This window comes from Garra rufa, unplaced genomic scaffold (assembly GCF_049309525.1).
Source record: "Garra rufa unplaced genomic scaffold, GarRuf1.0 hap1_unplaced_002, whole genome shotgun sequence".
Classification (NCBI taxonomy): Eukaryota; Metazoa; Chordata; class Actinopteri; order Cypriniformes; family Cyprinidae; genus Garra; species Garra rufa.
Window position 1 is genome coordinate 8084145 of NW_027394277.1, and position 21565 is coordinate 8105709.

Here is a 21565-nt window from a genome sequence, read left to right on the forward strand (position 1 = left end):
CAGCATATTATATAAATAGTGAAGAAAAGGCAAAAGCTTACAGCACCTGGTATTCCCAGGCGGTCTCCCATCCAAGTACTAAGCAGGCCCGACGCTGCTTAGCTTCCGAGATCAGACGAGATCGGGCGCTCTCAGCGCGGTATGGCCGTAAGCGAGGGCTGCTCCAAAAAGTGGGCTATTTAAAGATCAGCCTCCGTAAAAGCCAGCATATTATATAAATAGTGAAGAAAAGGCAAAAGCTTACAGCACCTGGTATTCCCAGGCGGTCTCCCATCCAAGTGTAACAATCGGCCTTATCAGCCGAGTTACAAGACTAAAATGGGATCAGATTTAACTGTGAGAGATGACTAGTGGTTAAAAGAATGAGACATAAAAGAAGATTGGTTTAAATAGATTTGGTTTATTTACAAGGTTCACATAAAAGACTTTAAAACAACACGATAAAACGAGGTAAACGCTGTTAAAAGAATACAGTTCATTTGTCCATACCCTAAAAACAGTCCAAGAATCCCAGTGTGTTGATAAGTCCAATGTGAGTGTCCACCGGTGTATATACAATCCACAGAAAGTGTAATCCAAAGTTTGCAGGTGGTGAATGGAAAGGTGAGCTCTAAAATTAGCAACTCCTCAATCCAACAGTTTGGTGACTGTCCTTTGTTTGTCATGCTGCTCTCTTATACAGTTGTACTTCCTGCTTCCTGTCATGTGTCTAGTCACATGGCAGGCCAACCATCCATTTTTTAAAGACACACACTCACTTAAAATGTTAAGAGTAATAAAATGGCCTAAAAAACATGTAAAACACTTAAAACTCTATAATACATTTAAATGATTGTAATAAATAGAGCGGTAAAACACGTCTTTCTAAAAGCCAGCATATTATATAAATAGTGAAGAAAAGGCAAAAGCTTACAGCACCTGGTATTCCCAGGCGGTCTCCCATCCAAGTACTAAGCAGGCCCGACGCTGCTTAGCTTCCGAGATCAGACGAGATCGGGCGCTCTCAGCGCGGTATGGCCGTAAGCGAGGGCTGCTCCAAAAAGTGGGCTATTTAAAGATCAGCCTCCGTAAAAGCCAGCATATTATATAAATAGTGAAGAAAAGGCAAAAGCTTACAGCACCTGGTATTGCCAGGCGGTCTCCCATCCAAGTGTAACAATCGGCCTTATCAGCCGAGTTACAAGACTAAAATGGGGTCAGATTTAACTGTGAGAGATGACTAGTGGTTAAAAGAATGAGACATAAAAGAAGATTGGTTTAAATAGATTTGGTTTATTTACAAGGTTCACATAAAAGACTTTAAAACAACACGATAAAACGAGGTAAACGCTGTTAAAAGAATACAGTTCATTTGTCCATACCCTAAAAACAGTCCAAAAATCCCAGTGTGTTGATAAGTCCAATGTGAGTGTCCACCGGTGTATATACAATCCACAGAAAGTGTAATCCAAAGTTTGCAGGTGGTGAATGGAAAGGTGAGCTCTAAAATTAGCAACTCCTCAATCCAACAGTTTGGTGACTGTCCTTTGTTTGTCATGCTGCTCTCTTATACAGTTGTACTTCCTGCTTCCTGTCATGTGTCTAGTCACATGGCAGGCCAACCATCCATTTTTTAAAGACACACACTCACTTAAAATGTTAAGAGTAATAAAATGGCCTAAAAAACATGTAAAACACTTAAAACTCTATAATACATTTAAATGATTGTAATAAATAGAGCGGTAAAACACGTCTTTCTAAAAGCCAGCATATTATATAAATAGTGAAGAAAAGGCAAAAGCTTACAGCACCTGGTATTCCCAGGCGGTCTCCCATCCAAGTACTAAGCAGGCCCGACGCTGCTTAGCTTCCGAGATCAGACGAGATCGGGCGCTCTCAGCGCGGTATGGCCGTAAGCGAGGGCTGCTCCAAAAAGTGGGCTATTTAAAGATCAGCCTCCGTAAAAGCCAGCATATTATATAAATAGTGAAGAAAAGGCAAAAGCTTACAGCACCTGGTATTCCCAGGCGGTCTCCCATCCAAGTACTAAGCAGGCCCGACGCTGCTTAGCTTCCGAGATCAGACGAGATCGGGCGCTCTCAGCGCGGTATGGCCGTAAGCGAGGGCTGCTCCAAAAAGTGGGCTATTTAAAGATCAGCCTCCGTAAAAGCCAGCATATTATATAAATAGTGAAGAAAAGGCAAAAGCTTACAGCACCTGGTATTCCCAGGCGGTCTCCCATCCAAGTGTAACAATCGGCCTTATCAGCCGAGTTACAAGACTAAAATGGGATCAGATTTAACTGTGAGAGATGACTAGTGGTTAAAAGAATGAGACATAAAAGAAGATTGGTTTAAATAGATTTGGTTTATTTACAAGGTTCACATAAAAGACTTTAAAACAACACGATAAAACGAGGTAAACGCTGTTAAAAGAATACAGTTCATTTGTCCATACCCTAAAAACAGTCCAAGAATCCCAGTGTGTTGATAAGTCCAATGTGAGTGTCCACCGGTGTATATACAATCCACAGAAAGTGTAATCCAAAGTTTGCAGGTGGTGAATGGAAAGGTGAGCTCTAAAATTAGCAACTCCTCAATCCAACAGTTTGGTGACTGTCCTTTGTTTGTCATGCTGCTCTCTTATACAGTTGTACTTCCTGCTTCCTGTCATGTGTCTAGTCACATGGCAGGCCAACCATCCATTTTTTAAAGACACACACTCACTTAAAATGTTAAGAGTAATAAAATGGCCTAAAAAACATGTAAAACACTTAAAACTCTATAATACATTTAAATGATTGTAATAAATAGAGCGGTAAAACACGTCTTTCTAAAAGCCAGCATATTATATAAATAGTGAAGAAAAGGCAAAAGCTTACAGCACCTGGTATTCCCAGGCGGTCTCCCATCCAAGTACTAAGCAGGCCCGACGCTGCTTAGCTCCCGAGATCAGACGAGATCGGGCGCTCTCAGCGCGGTATGGCCGTAAGCGAGGGCTGCTCCAAAAAGTGGGCTATTTAAAGATCAGCCTCCGTAAAAGCCAGCATATTATATAAATAGTGAAGAAAAGGCAAAAGCTTACAGCACCTGGTATTCCCAGGCGGTCTCCCATCCAAGTGTAACAATCGGCCTTATCAGCCGAGTTACAAGACTAAAATGGGATCAGATTTAACTGTGAGAGATGACTAGTGGTTAAAATAATGAGACATAAAAGAAGATTGGTTTAAATAGATTTGGTTTATTTACAAGGTTCACATAAAAGACTTTAAAACAACACGATAAAACGAGGTAAACGCTGTTAAAAGAATACAGTTCATTTGTCCATACCCTAAAAACAGTCCAAGAATCCCAGTGTGTTGATAAGTCCAATGTGAGTGTCCACCGGTGTATATACAATCCACAGAAAGTGTAATCCAAAGTTTGCAGGTGGTGAATGGAAAGGTGAGCTCTAAAATGAGCAACTCCTCAATCCAACAGTTTGGTGACTGTCCTTTGTTTGTCATGCTGCTCTCTTATACAGTTGTACTTCCTGCTTCCTGTCATGTGTCTAGTCACATGGCAGGCCAACCATCCATTTTTTAAAGACACACACTCACTTAAAATGTTAAGAGTAATAAAATGGCCTAAAAAACATGTAAAACACTTAAAACTCTATAATACATTTAAATGATTGTAATAAATAGAGCGGTAAAACACGTCTTTCTAAAAGCCAGCATATTATATAAATAGTGAAGAAAAGGCAAAAGCTTACAGCACCTGGTATTCCCAGGCGGTCTCCCATCCAAGTACTAAGCAGGCCCGACGCTGCTTAGCTTCCGAGATCAGACGAGATCGGGCGCTCTCAGCGCGGTATGGCCGTAAGCGAGGGCTGCTCCAAAAAGTGGGCTATTTAAAGATCAGCCTCCGTAAAAGCCAGCATATTATATAAATAGTGAAGAAAAGGCAAAAGCTTACAGCACCTGGTATTCCCAGGCGGTCTCCCATCCAAGTACTAAGCAGGCCCGACGCTGCTTAGCTTCCGAGATCAGACGAGATCGGGCGCTCTCAGCGCGGTATGGCCGTAAGCGAGGGCTGCTCCAAAAAGTGGGCTATTTAAAGATCAGCCTCCGTAAAAGCCAGCATATTATATAAATAGTGAAGAAAAGGCAAAAGCTTACAGCACCTGGTATTCCCAGGCGGTCTCCCATCCAAGTACTAAGCAGGCCCGACGCTGCTTAGCTTCCGAGATCAGACGAGATCGGGCGCTCTCAGCGCGGTATGGCCGTAAGCGAGGGCTGCTCCAAAAAGTGGGCTATTTAAAGATCAGCCTCCGTAAAAGCCAGCATATTATATAAATAGTGAAGAAAAGGCAAAAGCTTACAGCACCTGGTATTCCCAGGCGGTCTCCCATCCAAGTGTAACAATCGGCCTTATCAGCCGAGTTACAAGACTAAAATGGGATCAGATTTAACTGTGAGAGATGACTAGTGGTTAAAAGAATGAGACATAAAAGAAGATTGGTTTAAATAGATTTGGTTTATTTACAAGGTTCACATAAAAGACTTTAAAACAACACGATAAAACGAGGTAAACGCTGTTAAAAGAATACAGTTCATTTGTCCATACCCTAAAAACAGTCCAAGAATCCCAGTGTGTTGATAAGTCCAATGTGAGTGTCCACCGGTGTATATACAATCCACAGAAAGTGTAATCCAAAGTTTGCAGGTGGTGAATGGAAAGGTGAGCTCTAAAATTAGCAACTCCTCAATCCAACAGTTTGGTGACTGTCCTTTGTTTGTCATGCTGCTCTCTTATACAGTTGTACTTCCTGCTTCCTGTCATGTGTCTAGTCACATGGCAGGCCAACCATCCATTTTTTAAAGACACACACTCACTTAAAATGTTAAGAGTAATAAAATGGCCTAAAAAACATGTAAAACACTTAAAACTCTATAATACATTTAAATGATTGTAATAAATAGAGCGGTAAAACACGTCTTTCTAAAAGCCAGCATATTATATAAATAGTGAAGAAAAGGCAAAAGCTTACAGCACCTGGTATTCCCAGGCGGTCTCCCATCCAAGTACTAAGCAGGCCCGACGCTGCTTAGCTTCCGAGATCAGACGAGATCGGGCGCTCTCAGCGCGGTATGGCCGTAAGCGAGGGCTGCTCCAAAAAGTGGGCTATTTAAAGATCAGCCTCCGTAAAAGCCAGCATATTATATAAATAGTGAAGAAAAGGCAAAAGCTTACAGCACCTGGTATTCCCAGGCGGTCTCCCATCCAAGTGTAACAATCGGCCTTATCAGCCGAGTTACAAGACTAAAATGGGATCAGATTTAACTGTGAGAGATGACTAGTGGTTAAAAGAATGAGACATAAAAGAAGATTGGTTTAAATAGATTTGGTTTATTTACAAGGTTCACATAAAAGACTTTAAAACAACACGATAAAACGAGGTAAACGCTGTTAAAAGAATACAGTTCATTTGTCCATACCCTAAAAACAGTCCAAGAATCCCAGTGTGTTGATAAGTCCAATGTGAGTGTCCACCGGTGTATATACAATCCACAGAAAGTGTAATCCAAAGTTTGCAGGTGGTGAATGGAAAGGTGAGCTCTAAAATTAGCAACTCCTCAATCCAACAGTTTGGTGACTGTCCTTTGTTTGTCATGCTGCTCTCTTATACAGTTGTACTTCCTGCTTCCTGTCATGTGTCTAGTCACATGGCAGGCCAACCATCCATTTTTTAAAGACACACACTCACTTAAAATGTTAAGAGTAATAAAATGGCCTAAAAAACATGTAAAACACTTAAAACTCTATAATACATTTAAATGATTGTAATAAATAGAGCGGTAAAACACGTCTTTCTAAAAGCCAGCATATTATATAAATAGTGAAGAAAAGGCAAAAGCTTACAGCACCTGGTATTCCCAGGCGGTCTCCCATCCAAGTACTAAGCAGGCCCGACGCTGCTTAGCTTCCGAGATCAGACGAGATCGGGCGCTCTCAGCGCGGTATGGCCGTAAGCGAGGGCTGCTCCAAAAAGTGGGCTATTTAAAGATCAGCCTCCGTAAAAGCCAGCATATTATATAAATAGTGAAGAAAAGGCAAAAGCTTACAGCACCTGGTATTCCCAGGCGGTCTCCCATCCAAGTACTAAGCAGGCCCGACGCTGCTTAGCTTCCGAGATCAGACGAGATCGGGCGCTCTCAGCGCGGTATGGCCGCAAGCGAGGGCTGCTCCAAAAAGTGGGCTATTTAAAGATCAGCCTCCGTAAAAGCCAGCATATTATATAAATAGTGAAGAAAAGGCAAAAGCTTACAGCACCTGGTATTCCCAGGCGGTCTCCCATCCAAGTGTAACAATCGGCCTTATCAGCCGAGTTACAAGACTAAAATGGGATCAGATTTAACTGTGAGAGATGACTAGTGGTTAAAAGAATGAGACATAAAAGAAGATTGGTTTAAATAGATTTGGTTTATTTACAAGGTTCACATAAAAGACTTTAAAACAACACGATAAAACGAGGTAAACGCTGTTAAAAGAATACAGTTCATTTGTCCATACCCTAAAAACAGTCCAAGAATCCCAGTGTGTTGATAAGTCCAATGTGAGTGTCCACCGGTGTATATACAATCCACAGAAAGTGTAATCCAAAGTTTGCAGGTGGTGAATGGAAAGGTGAGCTCTAAAATTAGCAACTCCTCAATCCAACAGTTTGGTGACTGTCCTTTGTTTGTCATGCTGCTCTCTTATACAGTTGTACTTCCTGCTTCCTGTCATGTGTCTAGTCACATGGCAGGCCAACCATCCATTTTTTAAAGACACACACTCACTTAAAATGTTAAGAGTAATAAAATGGCCTAAAAAACATGTAAAACACTTAAAACTCTATAATACATTTAAATGATTGTAATAAATAGAGCGGTAAAACACGTCTTTCTAAAAGCCAGCATATTATATAAATAGTGAAGAAAAGGCAAAAGCTTACAGCACCTGGTATTCCCAGGCGGTCTCCCATCCAAGTACTAAGCAGGCCCGACGCTGCTTAGCTTCCGAGATCAGACGAGATCGGGCGCTCTCAGCGCGGTATGGCCGTAAGCGAGGGCTGCTCCAAAAAGTGGGCTATTTAAAGATCAGCCTCCGTAAGAGCCAGCATATTATATAAATAGTGAAGAAAAGGCAAAAGCTTACAGCACCTGGTATTCCCAGGCGGTCTCCCATCCAAGTGTAACAATCGGCCTTATCAGCCGAGTTACAAGACTAAAATGGGATCAGATTTAACTGTGAGAGATGACTAGTGGTTAAAAGAATGAGACATAAAAGAAGATTGGTTTAAATAGATTTGGTTTATTTACAAGGTTCACATAAAAGACTTTAAAACAACACGATAAAACGAGGTAAACGCTGTTAAAAGAATACAGTTCATTTGTCCATACCCTAAAAACAGTCCAAGAATCCCAGTGTGTTGATAAGTCCAATGTGAGTGTCCACCGGTGTATATACAATCCACAGAAAGTGTAATCCAAAGTTTGCAGGTGGTGAATGGAAAGGTGAGCTCTAAAATTAGCAACTCCTCAATCCAACAGTTTGGTGACTGTCCTTTGTTTGTCATGCTGCTCTCTTATACAGTTGTACTTGCTGCTTCCTGTCATGTGTCTAGTCACATGGCAGGCCAACCATCCATTTTTTAAAGACACACACTCACTTAAAATGTTAAGAGTAATAAAATGGCCTAAAAAACATGTAAAACACTTAAAACTCTATAATACATTTAAATGATTGTAATAAATAGAGCGGTAAAACACGTCTTTCTAAAAGCCAGCATATTATATAAATAGTGAAGAAAAGGCAAAAGCTTACAGCACCTGGTATTCCCAGGCGGTCTCCCATCCAAGTACTAAGCAGGCCCGACGCTGCTTAGCTTCCGAGATCAGACGAGATCGGGCGCTCTCAGCGCAGTATGGCCGTAAGCGAGGGCTGCTCCAAAAAGTGGGCTATTTAAAGATCAGCCTCCGTAAAAGCCAGCATATTATATAAATAGTGAAGAAAAGGCAAAAGCTTACAGCACCTGGTATTCCCAGGCGGTCTCCCATCCAAGTGTAACAATCGGCCTTATCAGCCGAGTTACAAGACTAAAATGGGATCAGATTTAACTGTGAGAGATGACTAGTGGTTAAAAGAATGAGACATAAAAGAAGATTGGTTTAAATAGATTTGGTTTATTTACAAGGTTCACATAAAAGACTTTAAAACAACACGATAAAACGAGGTAAACGCTGTTAAAAGAATACAGTTCATTTGTCCATACCCTAAAAACAGTCCAAGAATCCCAGTGTGTTGATAAGTTCAATGTGAGTGTCCACCGGTGTATATACAATCCACAGAAAGTGTAATCCAAAGTTTGCAGGTGGTGAATGGAAAGGTGAGCTCTAAAATGAGCAACTCCTCAATCCAACAGTTTGGTGACTGTCCTTTGTTTGTCATGCTGCTCTCTTATACAGTTGTACTTCCTGCTTCCTGTCATGTGTCTAGTCACATGGCAGGCCAACCATCCATTTTTTAAAGACACACACTCACTTAAAATGTTAAGAGTAATAAAATGGCCTAAAAAACATGTAAAACACTTAAAACTCTATAATACATTTAAATGATTGTAATAAATAGAGCGGTAAAACACGTCTTTCTAAAAGCCAGCATATTATATAAATAGTGAAGAAAAGGCAAAAGCTTACAGCACCTGGTATTCCCAGGCGGTCTCCCATCCAAGTACTAAGCAGGCCCGACGCTGCTTAGCTTCCGAGATCAGACGAGATCGGGCGCTCTCAGCGCGGTATGGCCGTAAGCGAGGGCTGCTCCAAAAAGTGGGCTATTTAAAGATCAGCCTCCGTAAAAGCCAGCATATTATATAAATAGTGAAGAAAAGGCAAAAGCTTACAGCACCTGGTATTCCCAGGCGGTCTCCCATCCAAGTACTAAGCAGGCCCGACGCTGCTTAGCTTCCGAGATCAGACGAGATCGGGCGCTCTCAGCGCGGTATGGCCGTAAGCGAGGGCTGCTCCAAAAAGTGGGCTATTTAAAGATCAGCCTCCGTAAAAGCCAGCATATTATATAAATAGTGAAGAAAAGGCAAAAGCTTACAGCACCTGGTATTCCCAGGCGGTCTCCCATCCAAGTGTAACAATCGGCCTTATCAGCCGAGTTACAAGACTAAAATGGGATCAGATTTAACTGTGAGAGATGACTAGTGGTTAAAAGAATGAGACATAAAAGAAGATTGGTTTAAATAGATTTGGTTTATTTACAAGGTTCACATAAAAGACTTTAAAACAACACGATAAAACGAGGTAAACGCTGTTAAAAGAATACAGTTCATTTGTCCATACCCTAAAAACAGTCCAAGAATCCCAGTGTGTTGATAAGTCCAATGTGAGTGTCCACCGGTGTATATACAATCCACAGAAAGTGTAATCCAAAGTTTGCAGGTGGTGAATGGAAAGGTGAGCTCTAAAATTAGCAACTCCTCAATCCAACAGTTTGGTGACTGTCCTTTGTTTGTCATGCTGCTCTCTTATACAGTTGTACTTCCTGCTTCCTGTCATGTGTCTAGTCACATGGCAGGCCAACCATCCATTTTTTAAAGACACACACTCACTTAAAATGTTAAGAGTAATAAAATGGCCTAAAAAACATGTAAAACACTTAAAACTCTATAATACATTTAAATGATTGTAATAAATAGAGCGGTAAAACACGTCTTTCTAAAAGCCAGCATATTATATAAATAGTGAAGAAAAGGCAAAAGCTTACAGCACCTGGTATTCCCAGGCGGTCTCCCATCCAAGTACTAAGCAGGCCCGACGCTGCTTAGCTTCCGAGATCAGACGAGATCGGGCGCTCTCAGCGCGGTATGGCCGTAAACGAGGGCTGCTCCAAAAAGTGGGCTATTTAAAGATCAGCCTCCGTAAAAGCCAGCATATTATATAAATAGTGAAGAAAAGGCAAAAGCTTACAGCACCTGGTATTCCCAGGCGGTCTCCCATCCAAGTACTAAGCAGGCCCGACACTGCTTAGCTTCCGAGATCAGACGAGATCGGGCGCTCTCAGCGCGGTATGGCCGTAAGCGAGGGCTGCTCCAAAAAGTGGGCTATTTAAAGATCAGCCTCCGTAAAAGCCAGCATATTATATAAATAGTGAAGAAAAGGCAAAAGCTTACAGCACCTGGTATTCCCAGGCGGTCTCCCATCCAAGTACTAAGCAGGCCCGACGCTGCTTAGCTTCCGAGATCAGACGAGATCGGGCGCTCTCAGCGCGGTATGGCCGTAAGCGAGGGCTGCTCCAAAAAGTGGGCTATTTAAAGATCAGCCTCCGTAAAAGCCAGCATATTATATAAATAGTGAAGAAAAGGCAAAAGCTTACAGCACCTGGTATTCCCAGGCGGTCTCCCATCCAAGTGTAACAATCGGCCTTATCAGCCGAGTTACAAGACTAAAATGGGATCAGATTTAACTGTGAGAGATGACTAGTGGTTAAAAGAATGAGACATAAAAGAAGATTGGTTTAAATAGATTTGGTTTATTTACAAGGTTCACATAAAAGACTTTAAAACAACACGATAAAACGAGGTAAACGCTGTTAAAAGAATACAGTTCATTTGTCCATACCCTAAAAACAGTCCAAGAATCCCAGTGTGTTGATAAGTCCAATGTGAGTGTCCACCGGTGTATATACAATCCACAGAAAGTGTAATCCAAAGTTTGCAGGTGGTGAATGGAAAGGTGAGCTCTAAAATTAGCAACTCCTCAATCCAACAGTTTGGTGACTGTCCTTTGTTTGTCATGCTGCTCTCTTATACAGTTGTACTTCCTGCTTCCTGTCATGTGTCTAGTCACATGGCAGGCCAACCATCCATTTTTTAAAGACACACACTCACTTAAAATGTTAAGAGTAATAAAATGGCCTAAAAAACATGTAAAACACTTAAAACTCTATAATACATTTAAATGATTGTAATAAATAGAGCGGTAAAACACGTCTTTCTAAAAGCCAGCATATTATATAAATAGTGAAGAAAAGGCAAAAGCTTACAGCACCTGGTATTCCCAGGCGGTCTCCCATCCAAGTACTAAGCAGGCCCGATGCTGCTTAGCTTCCGAGATCAGACGAGATCGGGCGCTCTCAGCGCGGTATGGCCGTAAGCGAGGGCTGCTCCAAAAAGTGGGCCATTTAAAGATCAGCCTCCGTAAAAGCCAGCATATTATATAAATAGTGAAGAAAAGGCAAAAGCTTACAGCACCTGGTATTGCCAGGCGGTCTCCCATCCAAGTGTAACAATCGGCCTTATCAGCCGAGTTACAAGACTAAAATGGGGTCAGATTTAACTGTGAGAGATGACTAGTGGTTAAAAGAATGAGACATAAAAGAAGATTGGTTTAAATAGATTTGGTTTATTTACAAGGTTCACATAAAAGACTTTAAAACAACACGATAAAACGAGGTAAACGCTGTTAAAAGAATACAGTTCATTTGTCCATACCCTAAAAACAGTCCAAGAATCCCAGTGTGTTGATAAGTCCAATGTGAGTGTCCACCGGTGTATATACAATCCACAGAAAGTGTAATCCAAAGTTTGCAGGTGGTGAATGGAAAGGTGAGCTCTAAAATGAGCAACTCCTCAATCCAACAGTTTGGTGACTGTCCTTTGTTTGTCATGCTGCTCTCTTATACAGTTGTACTTCCTGCTTCCTGTCATGTGTCTAGTCACATGGCAGGCCAACCATCCATTTTTTAAAGACACACACTCACTTAAAATGTTAAGAGTAATAAAATGGCCTAAAAAACATGTAAAACACTTAAAACTCTATAATACATTTAAATGATTGTAATAAATAGAGCGGTAAAACACGTCTTTCTAAAAGCCAGCATATTATATAAATAGTGAAGAAAAGGCAAAAGCTTACAGCACCTGGTATTCCCAGGCGGTCTCCCATCCAAGTACTAAGCAGGCCCGACGCTGCTTAGCTTCCGAGATCAGACGAGATCGGGCGCTCTCAGCGCGGTATGGCCGTAAGCGAGGGCTGCTCCAAAAAGTGGGCTATTTAAAGATCAGCCTCCGTAAAAGCCAGCATATTATATAAATAGTGAAGAAAAGGCAAAAGCTTACAGCACCTGGTATTCCCAGGCGGTCTCCCATCCAAGTACTAAGCAGGCCCGACGCTGCTTAGCTTCCGAGATCAGACGAGATCGGGCGCTCTCAGCGCGGTATGGCCGTAAGCGAGGGCTGCTCCAAAAAGTGGGCTATTTAAAGATCAGCCTCCGTAAAAGCCAGCATATTATATAAATAGTGAAGAAAAGGCAAAAGCTTACAGCACCTGGTATTCCCAGGCGGTCTCCCATCCAAGTACTAAGCAGGCCCAACGCTGCTTAGCTTCCGAGATCAGACGAGATCGGGCGCTCTCAGCGCGGTATGGCCGTAAGCGAGGGCTGCTCCAAAAAGTGGGCTATTTAAAGATCAGCCTCCGTAAAAGCCAGCATATTATATAAATAGTGAAGAAAAGGCAAAATCTTACAGCACCTGGTATTCCCAGGCGGTCTCCCATCCAAGTGTAACAATCGGCCTTATCAGCCGAGTTACAAGACTAAAATGGGATCAGATTTAACTGTGAGAGATGACTAGTGGTTAAAAGAATGAGACATAAAAGAAGATTGGTTTAAATAGATTTGGTTTATTTACAAGGTTCACATAAAAGACTTTAAAACAACACGATAAAACGAGGTAAACGCTGTTAAAAGAATACAGTTCATTTGTCCATACCCTAAAAACAGTCCAAGAATCCCAGTGTGTTGATAAGTCCAATGTGAGTGTCCACCGGTGTATATACAATCCACAGAAAGTGTAATCCAAAGTTTGCAGGTGGTGAATGGAAAGGTGAGCTCTAAAATGAGCAACTCCTCAATCCAACAGTTTGGTGACTGTCCTTTGTTTGTCATGCTGCTCTCTTATACAGTTGTACTTCCTGCTTCCTGTCATGTGTCTAGTCACATGGCAGGCCAACCATCCATTTTTTAAAGACACACACTCACTTAAAATGTTAAGAGTAATAAAATGGCCTAAAAAACATGTAAAACACTTAAAACTCTATAATACATTTAAATGATTGTAATAAATAGAGCGGTAAAACACGTCTTTCTAAAAGCCAGCATATTATATAAATAGTGAAGAAAAGGCAAAAGCTTACAACACCTGGTATTCCCAGGCGGTCTCCCATCCAAGTACTAAGCAGGCCCGACGCTGCTTAGCTTCCGAGATCAGACGAGATCGGGCGCTCTCAGCGCGGTATGGCCGTAAGCGAGGGCTGCTCCAAAAAGTGGGCTATTTAAAGATCAGCCTCCGTAAAAGCCAGCATATTATATAAATAGTGAAGAAAAGGCAAAAGCTTACAGCACCTGGTATTGCCAGGCGGTCTCCCATCCAAGTGTAACAATCGGCCTTATCAGCCGAGTTACAAGACTAAAATGGGGTCAGATTTAACTGTGAGAGATGACTAGTGGTTAAAAGAATGAGACATAAAAGAAGATTGGTTTAAATAGATTTGGTTTATTTACAAGGTTCACATAAAAGACTTTAAAACAACACGATAAAACGAGGTAAACGCTGTTAAAAGAATACAGTTCATTTGTCCATACCCTAAAAACAGTCCAAGAATCCCAGTGTGTTGATAAGTCCAATGTGAGTGTCCACCGGTGTATATACAATCCACAGAAAGTGTAATCCAAAGTTTGCAGGTGGTGAATGGAAAGGTGAGCTCTAAAATGAGCAACTCCTCAATCCAACAGTTTGGTGACTGTCCTTTGTTTGTCATGCTGCTCTCTTATACAGTTGTACTTCCTGCTTCCTGTCATGTGTCTAGTCACATGGCAGGCCAACCATCCATTTTTTAAAGACACACACTCACTTAAAATGTTAAGAGTAATAAAATGGCCTAAAAAACATGTAAAACACTTAAAACTCTATAATACATTTAAATGATTGTAATAAATAGAGCGGTAAAACACGTCTTTCTAAAAGCCAGCATATTATATAAATAGTGAAGAAAAGGCAAAAGCTTACAGCACCTGGTATTCCCAGGCGGTCTCCCATCCAAGTACTAAGCAGGCCCGACGCTGCTTAGCTTCCGAGATCAGACGAGATCGGGCGCTCTTTTTTTTTTTTTTTTTTTTTTTTATTGTACAAAAATCATTATATATTTGAATACACATTGAATACACAAATCAATAATACATTTTCATTACTACTGAAGAAGAACCCAATACACAACAAAACCGTTATCACCAATTTCCGAGTATTTAGCATTGTTCGTAAATAAACATTCGTAAATATTACATGACACAAGCATCTTTTTAACCCAATCATAACAACAAATAAAAGCCTAAAAGCTAAACCAACAAAAGTTCATCTTCCCCTGGCATGTAAAAGTGCATATTTTTTAAAATACATATGACATCTTTTGTGAAAATTTCATAAAAATCTCCCATAATATTTTCTGATTTAAAATAACTGTACAGCATTTTGACATGATCTTCTGCCATCCATTTAAAAAGAAACCAAAGGTTTAAAACAAAATCTCTGTTTTTCGCTATATTCCTTCTTTTCCATATAGCTTTTTTTGCCACAATTAAAAACAAATTAATGAGTTTCTTGTTTGGTTTATTCTCTGCTATTCCCAACATAAACATTCTACTCCAATTAAAATCCTCTTCGTTACCTCTTAAATCTTTGATTAGTTTCTTAAATTCGTTAAAAAATGGGATCAACTCCTTACAGAATAAAAACAAATGTAAAATTCCCTCATCTTCTGTTTTACAAACTTTGCATTGAGCATTTGTTTCTTTCTGCATAGCACACAATCTCATTTCCGTAAAAATCACATTTTGTCTAATAAAATAATCAAAACATTCTAGATCTACATCCAACCATTTCCATGCCATATGCTTCCAGATATCTTTTTCTTCAATTTCGTTAAAATGCCTTATCCAGAATTGATTGGCAACAGGTTTTTTAAAAATTCTTTTCATAAAAAAACCATAAAACATTTTAACAGTACCCAAATTAAAATTCACCAACTTGTCTTTACATTTTAAAAACACATTCATTTTGTTCTCCTTTTCTTCCCTCTTGTTAAGATCATCCAGCCATTCTCCAGGGATTGCTTTTTTTACCTCTTCGTATTGTCTTTTTAAAAACATTACATTAAAATCCTCCTTCCCCTCCTCCATCGCATCTATAATCACTTGAAGTGGTAAAAATCCCTCTTTATATTCCCATAAAACATCCCTTACCTTCACAATCCCCACTTGCAACCATTTCTTAAAATAGAGGTCATGCTCTTGTATCTTTACTTTTCCATTTAAAAACAGAGGTTGATTTAAAATCCTTTCCCTCCCCTCTGGATTAAAATCCACCTCTGTTAAAAAAAGCCTCCAAGCATTTAAAACCTCTTTATAAAACTGTGGGATCCCCTCCATCATCCAATTCTTCAGCTTCATCCATAAAATGTCTTCCCCTAAATTAAAATTCCCACATTTGTTTAAATAGAAGCTCATTATTTTCTTCCACTCTGCATTGTTCGTGTCATCCAAATATTTCCTTACCACTTTTACCCTCATGCTTTTCATTTTTTGCTCTACGTCGACCAACCCCATTCCTCCCTCTTCTGGTTTCCCTATCAATGTAAGATATGCAATTCTTGGAGGCTTTTTGTCCCATAGAAATTCTAAAACACTTTTCTTTATTCTCTTCAAAACCCAATCTGGCAATGGCATGACATGTAAATTGTACCACATTTTGGATAACATTAACATATTTACAATTAAAATTTTCCCTTTCAAACTTAAAGATCTGTTTCTCCAAAAAATAAGTCTTCTTTCCATCCCTCCTACCGTCTCTTCCCACATATTGTCAATTGCCTCCTTTTCATTCCTTGCTAATATTGCCCCTAAAATCTTCATTTCTTGAACCTCCTTAAACCTAAAAAGCCCCGTTAAAATCTCGGCCCTTCCAAACTTCATATATACAGTTTTTTCTTCATTTATTTTTGCACCTGAACCCTCACAATAAAATGTTGTTTTCTCTATCACTCTTTTAACACTTTCTATATTTTCAACCACAACTGTCGTGTCATCAGCGTATTGAAATATTTGTGTTAACTCTTTTCCCTCTTCCATTTTTATTCCATTTATTCTTTTTTCTCTGTTTATTAAAAGCCCTAAAGGTTCTGCCACCAAAGAGTACAACTGTGCTGACAATGGACACCCTTGTCTTATAGATCTTGAAACTTTAAAAGGTTGAGTTAAAAATCCATTGCATTTTACTTTTGTTAAAATATCCCTGTATAAAATTGAGATCCATTTTATAAAATTATCTCCAAAACCAAATTCTTTTAAAATCGCAAATAAAAACCCATGTTCGACTCTGTCGAACGCCTTTTCAAAGTCCATACTTATAATGTATGCGCTCCTTTCTTTTTCTTTTATATAACCCACTATATCTCTTATGCTGCTTGTAATGTCTGCTATATCCCTCCCCTTTACTCCATATGCTTGGTTGGTTTCTATTATATTTGGCATGACTTTTTTTAACCTATTCGCTAAGACCTTTGCTAAAATTTTTAAATCAGTGTTTAACATTGTAATGGGTCTAAAATTCTTCAGTTCATTTTTGTCTCCCTTTTTCTTGTATATTATTTTCATTAATCCTAGCCCCATTTTTGGGTTTACTCTTTCTTTTTTGAACACTTCTTCATAAATTTCATTTAAAATCCCAACTACCTTTTCTTTAAAAACTTTGTAAAACTCGCTTCCAATACCATCTATTCCAGGGCTTTTCTTCACTCTTAATTGATTTATGGCTTGTTTAATTTCTTCTGTTGTTATTTCGCTTTCACAATCCTTTTTATCCTCCTCACCAACTTTCCTTGCTATTTGTTGTAATAAAATCTTCCGTTTTTCCTCATCTCCTCCCTCTGACTTAAACAATTCCTCATAATATGTTTTCACTTCTTTTAAAATCCTCTCTGTATCTGACACCACTTTCCCATCCTTACTTTTAAGTTCTTTAATTATTTCCGCTTTCCCCCTGCTTTTCTCAAGATTAAAAAAGAATCTGTTACATTTTTCTCCTTCCACCATGTATTTTGCTTTGCTTCTTAACATCGCCCCTTTGCATTTCTCCTCTTCTATTTTTCCCAATGTATTTTCAAATTGAATTACTTTTTGTACATTTACTTCATTTTTATTTAACTCCTCTTTTAATGTTCTCCTTACTTCTTTCTCCTTAGTTCTTTTAACCTTTTGTAACAAATTACAGTAGTTTATTGAATATTTCTTTATCTGATACTTTACGTTTTCCCACCATTGCCTTTTGTCTTCCATATACATCAGATCTTTTTTCCTCTCATCTAATATATTTTCAATCTCTTTTTTAAAACTTTCATTTTTTAAAACATCAGTGTTTAAGATCCACACTCCAGGTCCCTTCGTTTCTCTTTTAAAATCCATCACCATTAAAACCATTTTGTGATCGCTTAAGGTTGTGTCTTTATAAACTATTCTGTCAATAAAACATTCCAGATTTCTAGTACTTAAGAAATAATCTATTCTGGTTTGGCACATAAAATTCCCCACCAACTGTCTTCTTGAAAATTCCTTCTTTTTCTCGTTTCTTTCCCTCCACACATCAATCATATTTTTCTCTTCCATCAACGACTTTAGTTCTTTTCTGCCCCCATCCGTTTTAAAAACCATCCCGTTTGCCATATCCATTTTGCTAAAAACTGTGTTAAAATCCCCTGCAATCACCACCTTCCCCCATTTTTCAATTACATCGGCTAAAACATTAAAATACATTTTCTTTTCTTTTTCTTCATTCGGAGCATGCACGTTCCCTAAAATAAAATTTTCTTCCTCCATCACCATTTCTACAACCATACATTTTCCTTTTTTATCACTATACAAATGCTTTGTCTTGATACCTCTGTCTTTTCTTATTAAAATCGCCATTCCTCCTCCAATTTTTCCTTCTCCGTTATTAAAGAGTAATTCCCCTTCCCATCTTTTTTTAAAATCCTCCATACGATTCTCTTTCCAGTTTGTCTCTTGCAATAAAATCACATCCTCATTTTTACACAGTTCCTTCATCTTTTCAAATTTAAAACCATTCATTAGTCCTCTAGCATTAAAAGTCACAATTTTCAACACCATAAAATAAACTAAAAGCCATAAAGTCCCCATTTTGTCAGCTCATGGCCTCCCCTTCCTTTCCAGTATCTCCACTGTCCTGTTTCTCCTCACATGTTTGTTTTAAAACTTTCCTTTTGGCTTTCTCTAGATTTGGTGTTACCTTAGTTCTTCTTCTTCTTTTATTTGATATTCCCATGGTGCCGCCATCATCAATGTTTTCGCTGTCTCTGTCCACTCTCCCTTCCTCGTTGACCTGCTCCTCTGACTCTTCCAATTCTGTTTGCAAATCCTCCGTCGTCTCCATCAGTGTCTCTGTTTCGTCGTTGTCCTGCATTACTCCAGTCCTTTCGCTTTCATCGTCAATGTCCGTGCCTGCAATACCCTCTCTTTGTGTTCCTCCCGTGTCCTCGCGTGGCTCCTCTTCATTGTCTCCCTCATGCATCTGCCCGCTCTCCTGGTCATCCTCCTGCTGGTCTCCGAACCAGCACTCGCACTTATTTAGTACGAGCCTGCAGTCCGGGCACCTCACTGCATTACAGTCCCGTGCGAAGTGGCCCCTCTCCTCGCACTTGAAACATTTGAAGTCTGGGCAGTCCTTCATCAGGTGTTCAGGGCTCATACACAGCCTACAGGTTCTCACCTGCTGGCTGTGTATCACCCTGAAATACTGAGGCCCCTCTTCTGTCTCCATTCTCGTGCTATAGGGCAGAGAAGCCACCTCTTTTGGGAATCGCACTCTCACAAATCTCGTTCCATCCTCGATGCGGGTGCCCGGATAAAATCTCCGTTTGATCTGGGAGATGGGAGTTACCCCCCATCCCTCCAGCTTTTGTAGAACCACGTCGTCCTCCAGGTAAGCGGGCAGATGCATGAAAGAGACAACAAATTCTTTATTATTCAACTTTTTAATTTCACATGTCTTTCCTTTTATCATCAATCCATCTGCTAGTTTCTCAATATCTTCTTCTTTCTCCAATGTTATTTCATATTCTCTCATCATTTTTGGTCTTACCGCAAGTATAGTCGTCACGTCCATCTTGTCTGTCAGTGCTTGAATAATGTCTTCTGCTTTCCCATCCTGCACTTCAGTCAGATCAATCACTACGGTTGCTTCTTTAGCGTAAATCCGTTTCTGCTCCTTTTTAGGGTAATCCTTTTCTCGTAGTCTTTTATCCAGTCCATTTTCTGTTTGCTGCCTTTTCTCTCGTGCCAAATCCATATTCATAGAAATTAATCCATCCATTAAAAAAAAAAAAAAAAAAAAGGAACTAACCACCCTCCAGACAGCAAGAATGCTGCTGTTAGGTGGTTTAAAAGTTGACAAAAAACACAAAAAACTAACTTAACGTATTACAACTCACAAAACAAACAAAAATTAAACACAAAATGGAGGAGAGCCTTCCTCTCCCAACTGCTGCCAACCACTTCCTGTTGCTCTCTAGCGCCTCAGGTGGGGGTATGGCCGTAAGCGAGGGCTGTTCCAAAAAGTGGGCTATTTAAAGATCAGCCTCCGTAAAAGCCAGCATATTATATAAATAGTGAAGAAAAGGCAAAAGCTTACAGCACCTGGTATTCCCAGGCGGTCTCCCATCCAAGTACTAAGCAGGCCCGACGCTGCTTAGCTCCCGAGATCAGACGAGATCGGGCGCTCTCAGCGCGGTATGGCCGTAAGCGAGGGCTGCTCCAAAAAGTGGGCTATTTAAAGATCAGCCTCCGTAAAAGCCAGCATATTATATAAATAGTGAAGAAAAGGCAAAAGCTTACAGCACCTGGTATTCCCAGGCGGTCTCCCATCCAAGTGTAACAATCGGCCTTATCAGCCGAGTTACAAGACTAAAATGGGATCAGATTTAACTGTGAGAGATGACTAGTGGTTAAAAGAATGAGACATAAAAGAAGATTGGTTTAAATAGATTTGGTTTATTTACAAGGTTCACATAAAAGACTTTAAAACAACACGATAAAACGAGGTAAACGCTGTTAAAAGAATACAGTTCATTTGTCCATACCCTAAAAACAGTCCAAGAATCCCAGTGTGTTGATAAGTCCAATGTGAGTGTCCACCGGTGTATATACAATCCACAGAAAGTGTAATCCAAAGTTTGCAGGTGGTGAATGGAAAGGTGAGCTCTAAAATGAGCAACTCCTCAATCCAACAGTTTGGTGACTGTCCTTTGTTTGTCATGCTGCTCTCTTATACAGTTGTACTTCCTGCTTCCTGTCATGTGTCTAGTCACATGGCAGGCCAACCATCCATTTTTTAAAGACACACACTCACTTAAAATGTTAAGAGTAATAAAATGGCCTAAAAAACATGTAAAACACTTAAAACTCTATAATACATTTAAATGATTGTAATAAATAGAGCGGTAAAACACGTCTTTCTAAAAGCCAGCATATTATATAAATAGTGAAGAAAAGGCAAAAGCTTACAGCACCTGGTATTCCCAGGCGGTCTCCCATCCAAGTACTAAGCAGGCCCGACGCTGCTTAGCTTCCGAGATCAGACGAGATCGGGCGCTCTCAGCGCGGTATGGCCGTAAGCGAGGGCTGCTCCAAAAAGTGGGCTATTTAAAGATCAGCCTCCGTAAAAGCCAGCATATTATATAAATAGTGAAGAAAAGGCAAAAGCTTACAGCACCTGGTATTCCCAGGCGGTCTCCCATCCAAGTACTAAGCAGGCCCGACGCTGCTTAGCTTCCGAGATCAGACGAGATCGGGCGCTCTCAGCGCGGTATGGCCGTAAGCGAGGGCTGCTCCAAAAAGTGGGCTATTTAAAGATCAGCCTCCGTAAAAGCCAGCATATTATATAAATAGTGAAGAAAAGGCAAAAGCTTACAGCACCTGGTATTCCCAGGCGGTCTCCCATCCAAGTACTAAGCAGGCCCGACGCTGCTTAGCTTCCGAGATCAGACAAGATCGGGCGCTCTCAGCGCGGTATGGCCGTAAGCGAGGGCTGCTCCAAAAAGTGGGCTATTTAAAGATCAGCCTCCGTAAAAGCCAGCATATTATATAAATAGTGAAGAAAAGGCAAAAGCTTACAGCACCTGGTATTCCCAGGCGGTCTCCCATCCAAGTGTAACAATCGGCCTTATCAGCCGAGTTACAAGACTAAAATGGGATCAGATTTAACTGTGAGAGATGACTAGTGGTTAAAAGAATGAGACATAAAAGAAGATTGGTTTAAATAGATTTGGTTTATTTACAAGGTTCACATAAAAGACTTTAAAACAACACGATAAAACGAGGTAAACGCTGTTAAAAGAATACAGTTCATTTGTCCATACCCTAAAAACAGTCCAAGAATCCCAGTGTGTTGATAAGTCCAATGTGAGTGTCCACCGGTGTATATACAATCCACA

The 21565-nt window shown here is 40.2% G+C and overlaps 27 non-coding genes across 27 annotated transcripts; all 27 read right to left on the reverse strand.

The window, feature by feature from the left end:
* Positions 1–34: 34 nt before the first annotated feature.
* Positions 35–153, reverse strand: LOC141305908 (5S ribosomal RNA). The gene has a single exon (XR_012344871.1). It is a non-coding gene; the product is annotated as a 5S ribosomal RNA (ribosomal RNA).
* Positions 154–906: 753 nt separating this feature from the next.
* On the reverse strand, positions 907–1025 carry LOC141305909 (5S ribosomal RNA). The gene has a single exon (XR_012344872.1). It is a non-coding gene; the product is annotated as a 5S ribosomal RNA (ribosomal RNA).
* Positions 1026–1778: 753 nt separating this feature from the next.
* LOC141305910 (5S ribosomal RNA) lies at positions 1779–1897 on the reverse strand. The gene has a single exon (XR_012344873.1). It is a non-coding gene; the product is annotated as a 5S ribosomal RNA (ribosomal RNA).
* An 84-nt stretch (positions 1898–1981) lies between these two features.
* LOC141305911 (5S ribosomal RNA) lies at positions 1982–2100 on the reverse strand. Its single transcript, XR_012344874.1, has one exon. It is a non-coding gene; the product is annotated as a 5S ribosomal RNA (ribosomal RNA).
* Positions 2101–2853: 753 nt separating this feature from the next.
* Positions 2854–2972, reverse strand: LOC141307114 (5S ribosomal RNA). Its single transcript, XR_012346070.1, has one exon. It is a non-coding gene; the product is annotated as a 5S ribosomal RNA (ribosomal RNA).
* Positions 2973–3725: 753 nt separating this feature from the next.
* LOC141305913 (5S ribosomal RNA) lies at positions 3726–3844 on the reverse strand. Its single transcript, XR_012344875.1, has one exon. It is a non-coding gene; the product is annotated as a 5S ribosomal RNA (ribosomal RNA).
* An 84-nt stretch (positions 3845–3928) lies between these two features.
* On the reverse strand, positions 3929–4047 carry LOC141305914 (5S ribosomal RNA). The gene has a single exon (XR_012344876.1). It is a non-coding gene; the product is annotated as a 5S ribosomal RNA (ribosomal RNA).
* An 84-nt stretch (positions 4048–4131) lies between these two features.
* Positions 4132–4250, reverse strand: LOC141305915 (5S ribosomal RNA). The gene has a single exon (XR_012344877.1). It is a non-coding gene; the product is annotated as a 5S ribosomal RNA (ribosomal RNA).
* A 753-nt stretch (positions 4251–5003) lies between these two features.
* On the reverse strand, positions 5004–5122 carry LOC141305916 (5S ribosomal RNA). Its single transcript, XR_012344878.1, has one exon. It is a non-coding gene; the product is annotated as a 5S ribosomal RNA (ribosomal RNA).
* Positions 5123–5875: 753 nt separating this feature from the next.
* Positions 5876–5994, reverse strand: LOC141305917 (5S ribosomal RNA). The gene has a single exon (XR_012344879.1). It is a non-coding gene; the product is annotated as a 5S ribosomal RNA (ribosomal RNA).
* Positions 5995–6078: 84 nt separating this feature from the next.
* Positions 6079–6197, reverse strand: LOC141306757 (5S ribosomal RNA). Its single transcript, XR_012345714.1, has one exon. It is a non-coding gene; the product is annotated as a 5S ribosomal RNA (ribosomal RNA).
* Positions 6198–6950: 753 nt separating this feature from the next.
* LOC141305918 (5S ribosomal RNA) lies at positions 6951–7069 on the reverse strand. Its single transcript, XR_012344881.1, has one exon. It is a non-coding gene; the product is annotated as a 5S ribosomal RNA (ribosomal RNA).
* A 753-nt stretch (positions 7070–7822) lies between these two features.
* LOC141307049 (5S ribosomal RNA) lies at positions 7823–7941 on the reverse strand. The gene has a single exon (XR_012346005.1). It is a non-coding gene; the product is annotated as a 5S ribosomal RNA (ribosomal RNA).
* A 753-nt stretch (positions 7942–8694) lies between these two features.
* Positions 8695–8813, reverse strand: LOC141305920 (5S ribosomal RNA). The gene has a single exon (XR_012344883.1). It is a non-coding gene; the product is annotated as a 5S ribosomal RNA (ribosomal RNA).
* Positions 8814–8897: 84 nt separating this feature from the next.
* On the reverse strand, positions 8898–9016 carry LOC141305921 (5S ribosomal RNA). The gene has a single exon (XR_012344884.1). It is a non-coding gene; the product is annotated as a 5S ribosomal RNA (ribosomal RNA).
* A 753-nt stretch (positions 9017–9769) lies between these two features.
* On the reverse strand, positions 9770–9888 carry LOC141306701 (5S ribosomal RNA). Its single transcript, XR_012345658.1, has one exon. It is a non-coding gene; the product is annotated as a 5S ribosomal RNA (ribosomal RNA).
* An 84-nt stretch (positions 9889–9972) lies between these two features.
* LOC141306762 (5S ribosomal RNA) lies at positions 9973–10091 on the reverse strand. Its single transcript, XR_012345720.1, has one exon. It is a non-coding gene; the product is annotated as a 5S ribosomal RNA (ribosomal RNA).
* An 84-nt stretch (positions 10092–10175) lies between these two features.
* Positions 10176–10294, reverse strand: LOC141305922 (5S ribosomal RNA). Its single transcript, XR_012344885.1, has one exon. It is a non-coding gene; the product is annotated as a 5S ribosomal RNA (ribosomal RNA).
* Positions 10295–11047: 753 nt separating this feature from the next.
* On the reverse strand, positions 11048–11166 carry LOC141307366 (5S ribosomal RNA). The gene has a single exon (XR_012346319.1). It is a non-coding gene; the product is annotated as a 5S ribosomal RNA (ribosomal RNA).
* A 753-nt stretch (positions 11167–11919) lies between these two features.
* On the reverse strand, positions 11920–12038 carry LOC141305924 (5S ribosomal RNA). Its single transcript, XR_012344886.1, has one exon. It is a non-coding gene; the product is annotated as a 5S ribosomal RNA (ribosomal RNA).
* Positions 12039–12122: 84 nt separating this feature from the next.
* Positions 12123–12241, reverse strand: LOC141305925 (5S ribosomal RNA). The gene has a single exon (XR_012344887.1). It is a non-coding gene; the product is annotated as a 5S ribosomal RNA (ribosomal RNA).
* Positions 12242–12325: 84 nt separating this feature from the next.
* LOC141305494 (5S ribosomal RNA) lies at positions 12326–12444 on the reverse strand. The gene has a single exon (XR_012344458.1). It is a non-coding gene; the product is annotated as a 5S ribosomal RNA (ribosomal RNA).
* A 753-nt stretch (positions 12445–13197) lies between these two features.
* On the reverse strand, positions 13198–13316 carry LOC141306812 (5S ribosomal RNA). Its single transcript, XR_012345768.1, has one exon. It is a non-coding gene; the product is annotated as a 5S ribosomal RNA (ribosomal RNA).
* Positions 13317–19757: 6441 nt separating this feature from the next.
* LOC141307115 (5S ribosomal RNA) lies at positions 19758–19876 on the reverse strand. The gene has a single exon (XR_012346071.1). It is a non-coding gene; the product is annotated as a 5S ribosomal RNA (ribosomal RNA).
* A 753-nt stretch (positions 19877–20629) lies between these two features.
* Positions 20630–20748, reverse strand: LOC141305926 (5S ribosomal RNA). The gene has a single exon (XR_012344888.1). It is a non-coding gene; the product is annotated as a 5S ribosomal RNA (ribosomal RNA).
* Positions 20749–20832: 84 nt separating this feature from the next.
* On the reverse strand, positions 20833–20951 carry LOC141305927 (5S ribosomal RNA). The gene has a single exon (XR_012344889.1). It is a non-coding gene; the product is annotated as a 5S ribosomal RNA (ribosomal RNA).
* An 84-nt stretch (positions 20952–21035) lies between these two features.
* LOC141307365 (5S ribosomal RNA) lies at positions 21036–21154 on the reverse strand. The gene has a single exon (XR_012346318.1). It is a non-coding gene; the product is annotated as a 5S ribosomal RNA (ribosomal RNA).
* Between the last annotated feature and the right edge of the window lie 411 nt (positions 21155–21565).